Genomic DNA, 9,149 nt, shown 5'->3' with positions numbered 1-9,149 from the left:
CCACGCCTTCACCCTTCCTCCGCCATACAGATGCCCACTCCTCCACTCCCGTTATGGACAGCAACCTTTTCTTTCACCTTCAATATATGCATTGCCCATGAATGTCAGGGTCATGAGGGTCTCTCACTCCATCGGTTGTGTAAGTCACACATGGAAAGCCATTGGAAATCATGTCCCCAGCCCCTAGAGCTTTTATCTCTCTTTCCTTTCTTCTCATGTTTGCCCATTGGTCCCACATAGAACATGGAAACCATTTTCCCAGATAGAGAAGCATTGTTCTGTTGTTCAGATTTTCCCAAAGTCTCTGTTTCCCTGCAAATGGTCACATGGGTGCCCTAAGCATAGCCACTTAAGGTCTATGGTCAAAGTTTCTTTCTCCTCTCTCTCACTCTATTTTAACTGAGATAATTAATTTGTCTTTGCTTAATCAGAAAAATTACTCGAATGCTGACTAGGCAGCAAATGGATGTGAAGGCATTTTATAATAATTTGCCTATTTCTTATTTTTTAAATTAAGGATCATACCCTGACTTTTCTCTGTTTATTCGTTGCTTGGTTTTGTTTATGCAGGCACACAGTGTATGGTGTGCTTACTGTGTACCAGGAAACATGATAGATATCCGGACTAGAAGGCTGAATAAGACGGAGCCGGTCCACAGTCAAGAAGGAGAATGGACTCAGAGGCTAGCAACACCTTTTAATGAGTGCTATTATATTTCACAATGGAGAGAACACTCTTTGGCTCACAGACAAAGAATGATTAACTCTGCTCTGAGGACACACCTAATTGTCTGATTGCTTCAACGTAGACAAAAATCCACTGCACTGCTCATAAAAGACTCCAGTGCACAGGGAGGTGAGGTGCTAGTTATGAGCATTGTGTCAAGAAATGAAATGTGAAAGTTTGAAGTCAGCAGCTAAACTCATTTGTTTTATTACAAGTGTTTTGATTTGTGAGACCAACTATAAGACCTGCTTAGAATGAGTTCTGTATTGATTCAGCTAATTGAATTTCATTACCATTATGAAAGGAACTTGTCACACAGGGGGGGAAAATGTAATGAACATTCAGGTCCCGCAGGTGTTAAACCTAATCCAAAGAAGAGGCATTCCTTGAGGAAACATTCTGTTGTTAGTAAACTAACTATTCAAGAGAAGCACCCCACTCTATAAGAATGTGGAAGGAAGCCTGGCCACAAACCCAATGGGATGCAGAGATCAGAGATACGGTACGAGGGGCTAGCAGGTTTGATTATTCTTGTTGAGTAAATTATGTGATTGTGTGCTGTCTCAGTTTCTTTCCTTTGCCCAAGGACTCATTGTATTCTGATTTTACTGAATTAGGCTACACTTTCTCTGGCTTACCTTTTTAAAAAGATACAGTCTTATTGACATGTAATTTGCATATCTCACATTTTAATCGTTGGTGATATTTTTTGTAGCCCTATTTCTCGTATTCCTCAGTAAACCATTTGCTCAGACTTTGCCCGTCTCGTCACTGCTCCCTATTTCTCTAAATACCCATGGGGATCATCACCTCTGCGCCTCCTTTCTCCACGAAAGCTCGGTCACTTCTTACAGAGCTTGCTCTCGTCTTACCTTTCCATCCGGCTTTCTAACACCAGAGTATTCCTCTTATAGTCAAGTACTGGCTTCCATCCCTGCCTAATAGCGCTGAATGCTCCTGCCAAATGGATTCATGGAGCTATTCCTACCCCCACTCTTAAGAAATTAATGAGTAGGGTTTGCCATTGTCTAGAGCCCCTTTTTTCTCCCAGCCAAACCCAAATTTACAGTAAGCTGATAAAGCAGGAATCCCTCTTTTGAAGTTGCCCCACCTGATAATACCTTCATTATTATTAATAGTTATAAACTAAAAGCAAAAAAAAAATGGTGGTTTTTACATGTGTGGCTGGCAGAAAATAGGGCTATTTTTATAGCGCTTCATGTATAGGCCATCAGGCTATCTGGTATATTTGTGCTTGGTTTTTACCTCTGTAGTTCTGTCTATTAGTTCCAGTACACTGAATTCCACACTATCTGCCTTTGCCATAGAGATATATATGCCCAAGAAGATGAGTGTTTAAATCACTTTTAGCATATGCTAGCCTTTTCCGAGTTTTACCTTAAGCACTCAGGTGTAAGTGGAATTGTATATTGGATCTCACATTAAACTGTGAATTGTGGCACTCAGCAAAACATATGGCTATAAAACATATGCCTTCAGTCATCATATGCTATCTCTTTTTAATTTCATTCTTCCCTCTATGTAGATTCTGAATTTGCAATTCCTCTTTAAGGAATTTTTATCATCCCAACAAAAGCACTAAAATGTTCCCCACTGAGCTTTACTGCTGTATTCCATAGCTCCTTTGATTAAATGTGATTCAACCTGTTTAATTTGAACTCTTGATTTTTATGGAAAGGCCTAGAAAGATATCCAGTAATCAGTGCTCATAAATGTGACCATGCACAAAATTTTTGTTTTTTGGTATCTGCCATTTGTCTCTTGTATTCTAGAAATATTTGTACATGGTCCATTTTTAATTTTGTCATTAAGTATTTTCTAAAACTATATACTTAATACTAAACACTTTTTTCAAAGACCATGCCAAAAATAATGACTTTTGCTTGAAGTCAGTAAAATATCGAGGTCATCTGTTGCTTTCCTTTAGTAAGGTGTCTTATTCACGTCATCAAGATGTAACATTTGGAGATGTGGGAATGTGTGTGTGTGTGTATATGTGTGTGTGTGAGCTGCTCTGCAGTTCAGTTTTATATTTATGAAAGCATTGACCTAATTCAAGGACTTGAATTGTTCCAATAGGATGGCAATCAATATGCATCAAACCTTTAAGTGTTCTCCCCTCCCAGAATTTCCAGCTTTCAGGAACTCCTGTCCCCAATACTCTTTTGTTTCCATCTGGAAACAGAGAAGTCTATAACACAGAGGGGTAGGTCAGAAATGTGAGAGGATTAAAACCTGCACACATCCTTAGAAGTAGCTTCCAACAATTATTTCTAGGAATTGTGGTGTGAGCGCACATGTGTCCTAATTCATGGGTGAATCCTTTGGAAGCGGGGTGGGATCAGGTGTTAGGCACTACTGCGGAGGCTATCTTTCCTTTTCCTATAGCATTTCCCTACTTTCTTTCCAGAGCTCAATGTACTTTTCAAATACCTACTGGCATTCTAATTCTGTTTCTAGAAGAACCCACATTTAGGCAGGGTGCTTCTGCATTTATTAAATAAACATGCCAAGCATCTCTTATGTCCTAGTTATAGGAAAGACAACAGTGGACGAAAGGGTCAAACCGTCCCAGGTTAATGGAGCTTTCCCACTGAGCGAGGAAAGGGAGAAGCAGAGAGAAACAGAGACGAGGCAACGAGAAACAGGGCAAAGGGGGAAAATATCGCACCAATGTAGAGGATGGATAAAGTGGTTATGATAACCAGAGAAGACTGCACTGATAAAAATCATAATGTGACAGAGCCTTAATAAACTGATGGTGCTACCCAAGTGTGTGTTTCTAGAAGAAAAAATGCCCTAAGCAGAGAAAATAGCATTTCAGGGCTGGAAAGGCAGAAGCAGTTTGTCATTTGGATGAACACCAAGAGGATCATTATGTCTGGAATGGTGTAAACAAGGAGAGGAGTAATAATAGAAAGTCAAGAGATATTTTGTAGATGTAGTTTAAGGATTTGGGCTTATAAGTCGAATGAAAACAAGATGCCACTGGAGGATCTGATAAGAGGAGTAGCATGATCTGCCTGGGGTTTTAATACCACCATTTGGGACACTATTGAGAATTTACTCAAGAGCAGGGGATAAAGGAAACTACAAAGGAATCAGCATTTTTGTAGACATGCTCAGTTTGATGTCTACTTGAAATTCTAATGAAAATGCTGACCATGCAGCAGTTATGACGTATAAATATGAGGTTCTCACAGGAGATCAGTTCTGAAGGTGTCCATTTGGAAGTGACCCGCATGTCGCTGTTTTCAAGCATCATGAGAATGGATAACATCATGAGGAGAAGGAGTGCAGATAAAGAAAATATGCCGACACACAGGGCAGAGTCAGAGGGCAAAAGGGTGAGGGTAGATTCAGAAGAAAATGAAACAGCAAGAAAAACTACCCACATTTATTATTCGTCACTTTAGTAATCTTTTGTAGAGTGAGTTGGAACAAGTAAGTAAATGGATTTGCACTGTACATGGGCTGTGTGGAAACCACATGCAGTTTTAGGATACTAGGGAAGGATCTATTCCATTAGAGAATGATAAGATGTTCTGGATAGAATCTCTACAGTTTACCCTATCAGCACATCTTTGTGCTTCCTCCAAATTCTTAACCGCAGCAGTCCCCAGATGACAACAGCTACAACAGCTTTCTGCAAGAGAAGCTTTAGATCCATGTTGTAGATTATTTCTCCTAACTCTAGTTACTGGGATGGGAAAATCTTGTATTAGCAGCCACCGTTCTATTATTACACAGAGGCAGAAGCCATTTATTCAGCCAGATTCTTCTAACTGAAATTGTTCCTTGGAGTAAAAAAGAGTCACTTTGAGAAACTCATTCACTTTTTCAGACCTCTTGGGAAGCTTACATGAAGTGCTCCAATGTGCTCAATGACACCCCAGGGAGCTCTGGGATGCAGGTACCTAGCAAAGAGCCCAACTCCCTGCTTAGATGTAGCTTATCATTTAGGGGCATCTAATTTAATATTTTATTGTGAGTTTCTCTTGGGCCCTTGCTTTATAGTTTTTAGTTGTTACAGCTTTGAGATGATCTAGATTACCATTGAGCATCCTAAGATAAAAATGTAGAGAACCCGAAACAGCTTACAATGATGATTCAGTTCCTTAGACTGTGAAAAATGGATATGTAGCCACTGTGTATTAGACCCAGCTCCCATACAGTGGTATAGGCACTTTCATTCTAGGGAAGAATAAGGGATAATAATTACATTGCGGCTGCCAAAATGTAAAGGGTTTCAGCCCAGATTCACGGAATATATTTATTTCCTTACTGAAGTTTCAGAAGTGCATTGAATTCTGCTTTAGTGAACCTCATCATATTTCTTGTGTGAGAAATATATTTGAACATTTTATTTAGATGCCCATGATATGTATATTTTTATTTTTTTCTAATAGACAATTTTTTAAGCTACCACAGTTAAATTGGAAATTGTTATAGGTCATTTCTAATGTTCTCATCAATCAGCTAATATCAGGTGTCAACCTCTGATTCAGAAAGACCCTATATGCAACAGAACAAATCACTTCTCTGATCGACACCATGTTAATATTAATATTCACTCTCTATTGTACATTTCATTCCCTCGCTAACTCTCCTTTATAATTTGCTCAAGCTCTTTATTGCACACGTGATTTCCTGACACTCTTGTATCGGTCCTTCTTTGTGTTCTTTTCTCTTCTTCTCACGTTCCTTCTTTTCCTCTAGCCCCAATCAAGTACACATGCATTCATTTTTCATGTTCACTTTTGATTCCCTTGAATAATCGATTACCTGTTGTCTTAGTTCCTGCTGCTGCTGCAGATTGGGTTGTCCTTTTAGCAGTCCAGGGCATTCTCAGTGTCCTTCTCCAGCATCAACTCTTCTTTGGTCTTCTTGATTCAATGTTCAACTTTCACATGCATAGGAGGCAATTGGAAATAGTTTGGTTTTACCCTCCAGCGGTGTGGACCTGCAGTGAGTGACAACCTGAGGAAGAAGAGTGGCCAGTGGACCAATAATCCAAAGGCAAATTTTATTTCCAAAGTAGAGCTTTATATTTTAATGAGCAATGGTATGTAGCTTGCATAGTGTAGCAATAACATCGTGATAAAATTGCTCTAAGCACAAATAATTCCTTGGAGCTGATCTTATCTTTCTCAGTGTACTCAGGGCATCTTGGAATGTGGGAAAATATTGTCCAATGTTCTGGGTTACACAATGTCCCCAAACACCCCAGAGAGTCACCAGAAAAACTCAGTGACTCTCTCTACTATGGCTTGGGTCATTCCCACCAAAGTCCTCAAAGTAACAGTCTGGCTTTTCAGCACTCTGAATGGGTCTTTTGCTGCAGATTTATCAAATGCAATGTGTCTTTTGATCTCTTGGCTGCCGCTCTCATGAGTATTGACTGTGGATCCAAGCAAGACAAAATTCTTGACAACTTCAACCTTTCCTCCATTTATCGTGATGTGACCTATTGGTCCCCTTGTGAGGATTTTGATTTTCTTTACACGGAGTTGGAATCCATACGGAGATATAGTTATATGTGATCCATCCAAAAAAATCCAGCTCTGCCATCAAGTCAATTCTGACTCAAAGCGACCCATAGGACAGAGGTGAGCTGCCCCTGTGAGTTTCTAAGACTTCAACTCTTTATGGGAGAGAAAGCCCCATCTCACTCCCAGGAAGCACCTGTGGATTTTGAACTACTGACCTTGTGGATCCCAACCCAACATGTAACCACTGCACCACCACAGCTCTACACAATCTACATCTAGGGCAAACTACAAGTTGAAGAATTCCTCAAGCCTAAAATTATAAATACAGGAGGAAATAAAGATCTGAAGACCACAGTGCCAGCTTGGGAGAACTCACCTGAATAGAGTTAGTCAGATAACACAACAAAAGACTTGTGGGTACTCGAAGTGCTTGTTGCAGCAGAACACAAGTAAATTCATGTTGCACAAATTGGACTAGCTCCCCTGTCAAGTGCCTTAGACTAGATTGTCCGCCAAACACTATATTTCGACTGACTGTTGCCATTGTGTGAACTCTACCTTCCAAGTGTTGGCTCCTTTTTTATGCAGTTATGGCAATGCTCCCCTCAGTGCCCTGTCACAATGGTAAAGTAGCCACATTTACTACACTCCCAACAGGGTAGGCTATTCTGTTCTGGAAATTACCTTTATCCAGAGTAAACTCATATTATTTACTGCAATCTGCATTTGCTCTTCACATTTCAAGTTAAATCTTTACCCCACTCACACATTTGTTCTCATTCTTGTCTACACAAAATTAAATTGCTTAATATGTGCTTAAATATCATCATTGTCATCTCTCAGGAGCCATGTTGAACATCCATATTTGTAGGAATGCTTGAAGATGAGATGAGTCAAATATTTTCAGCCAATATTTATTTTAAGAAAAAAAATTGTAACCACAACTTCTTAAATAATATGCAAATCAGCGAGAACAACATCATTTCTACAAACATAGCCCCACTTACTTACACACTGATACTATGTACACACAGAAGTTTACTATGAAATAGTGTAAACATGACAGGTTTGAGACTTGGACAGGCAATGAAGACAACAAAGCACTTTGCAGAATGACCAGACCTCCCTTTGAATTACAAGAAGCTACAGAACATTTTAGGATCCTATCTCTGTTCTTCCGAATAAGCAGAAAGAAAAAAGATCAGAACTCAAAAAAACAAATAGATAACATCAAGTAGCAATGTAAGAGAGGAGTGAAAGACAAACGGAGACACGTTTGAGAAGGAATTTTAGGACAATTCCAAGATTGAACACCAGCTTGACAAGTCCAGGAAAGTTATAGGGCTAAATAGAAAAGCAAGTGCCAGCTAGACAGCAAAGAAAATCATAAAGATTTCATTAGTCCTTGGTGGGAGAAATGGATTTGCTGTTTGAGGTTGGCAAGTAGTCCTACTTTCTGGTGCAATTATTTCTAGCATATGCAGTGGTTCGTACCAATACATATGGTGTTTACGTTAAACTTCTTGAGATAAAATTTATGCTGAGCATTTTAATCCTTTAGGCTATGTTCATAAACACTTGTGTGGATTGAGGGAATACATGTATATTGTTTAAATCCACTTTAGTTGAACATTTTATTTGACTATCTTTGCTTTCACTTGGTCAAATGCCTGATAATAAGAAAGTGAAGTTGCTGATCTATAAGACATTAAATATTATACTGAGGTCAGCTCCTACTGTAATTAAAAAGAAGGTTCACATTTTTAAAAAAGATTTTCTCATGCGTGCAATGAGCTGAGTGGCATACTCTTTGGATTTAATCTTTTTTAATAAGAATAGAGTGTGACTTAAAAATATAAGCATAAAAATAGCTGACCTGGCAAATTGGTCTCATGAACTATCGAAATAAAATCATATTTTGAAGACTATCTCGGAGAGAAACCTCATGTAGTTCTGTTGGATTTTAAAAAGGAAGAACTTCTTTAAGTATGATGATGGAGTAGACTTCAGTTGCTCTGTGAATATCCAAAACTTTGAAAACGATCCAAAATAAGCAGCATGCATCACAGATATCACAATGCAGTCCATCACGCATACACACATCCATACACAATGACACAAAACGTATTACCAGTTACCCAATGCATGAGATGCAGTTTCACTTTCTTTCTGAAATTGTGATATATTCTTTCTCATTCCAGTCCATGTTTTTTAAAAAAAATGCTGATTTTTTTTACATTGATTTCAAAATCTGTAACAGATTCAGAGAAACCTTGGTGATGCAAGAGTTTTGAATGATTGGTGGTTCCAATCCACTCAGTATCTCGGTGGAATAAAGTTTTGACAAAGTGCTCCAGTAAGGTTCAAGCCAAGAAAGCCTACAGAACGGCCTGATCTGTTTGTCACATGTGCGAGCCTCATGAATTTGGCTGGACCATCGGATAGCAACTAACAACTAACAGCAATGGGTTGAAACGACAAGTTAGTGTTTGAAGCACGCTGCTATAAGCATGCCTCCGAGGTATTGGGCATCATATTTCTCAAGGCTGCACACAGGCCTTTGCCCAGCAGGCACCTAGCAGACATCCAATGGTACATTGGAAAAGGATGACGTGATTAAGAGAAGAGAAAATGGACGAAGTATCTATGGAGATTAATTTCTTTAATAATATAAGAAATGAGATGAATAAAAGTTCTGCATGTTGTTGATCAGGTTGCTGTTAATATGAATCAGCAGAGAATACACACTAACTCCATGACTGGTGATCCAAAGCTCTAAGCTTTTCTCCTTTCTAAGGAATTCTGTTTTCACTAGAGGATAAAATGTGTAAGCCAACTAGATTCATTTGCAAAGTATAATTAGGGTGTTCAAAATCTCGTAAGATAGTTTAAAGTCAGTAATGTGTATA

The 9,149-nt window shown here is 38.9% G+C and overlaps 1 pseudogene; it reads right to left on the bottom strand.

Annotated features, from left to right (window-relative positions):
* LOC101660712 overlaps positions 1–4,418 on the bottom strand; it is a 63,166-nt pseudogene extending 58,748 nt beyond the window's left edge.
* Positions 4,419–9,149: the final 4,731 nt, after the last annotated feature.

The sequence above is a fragment of the Echinops telfairi genome, unplaced genomic scaffold (genome assembly GCF_000313985.2).
Source record: "Echinops telfairi isolate 266 unplaced genomic scaffold, ASM31398v2 ScPeMD7_25;HRSCAF=90, whole genome shotgun sequence".
NCBI lineage: Eukaryota > Metazoa > Chordata > Mammalia > Afrosoricida > Tenrecidae > Echinops > Echinops telfairi.
This window is presented reverse-complemented; position numbering and strand designations above follow the sequence as displayed.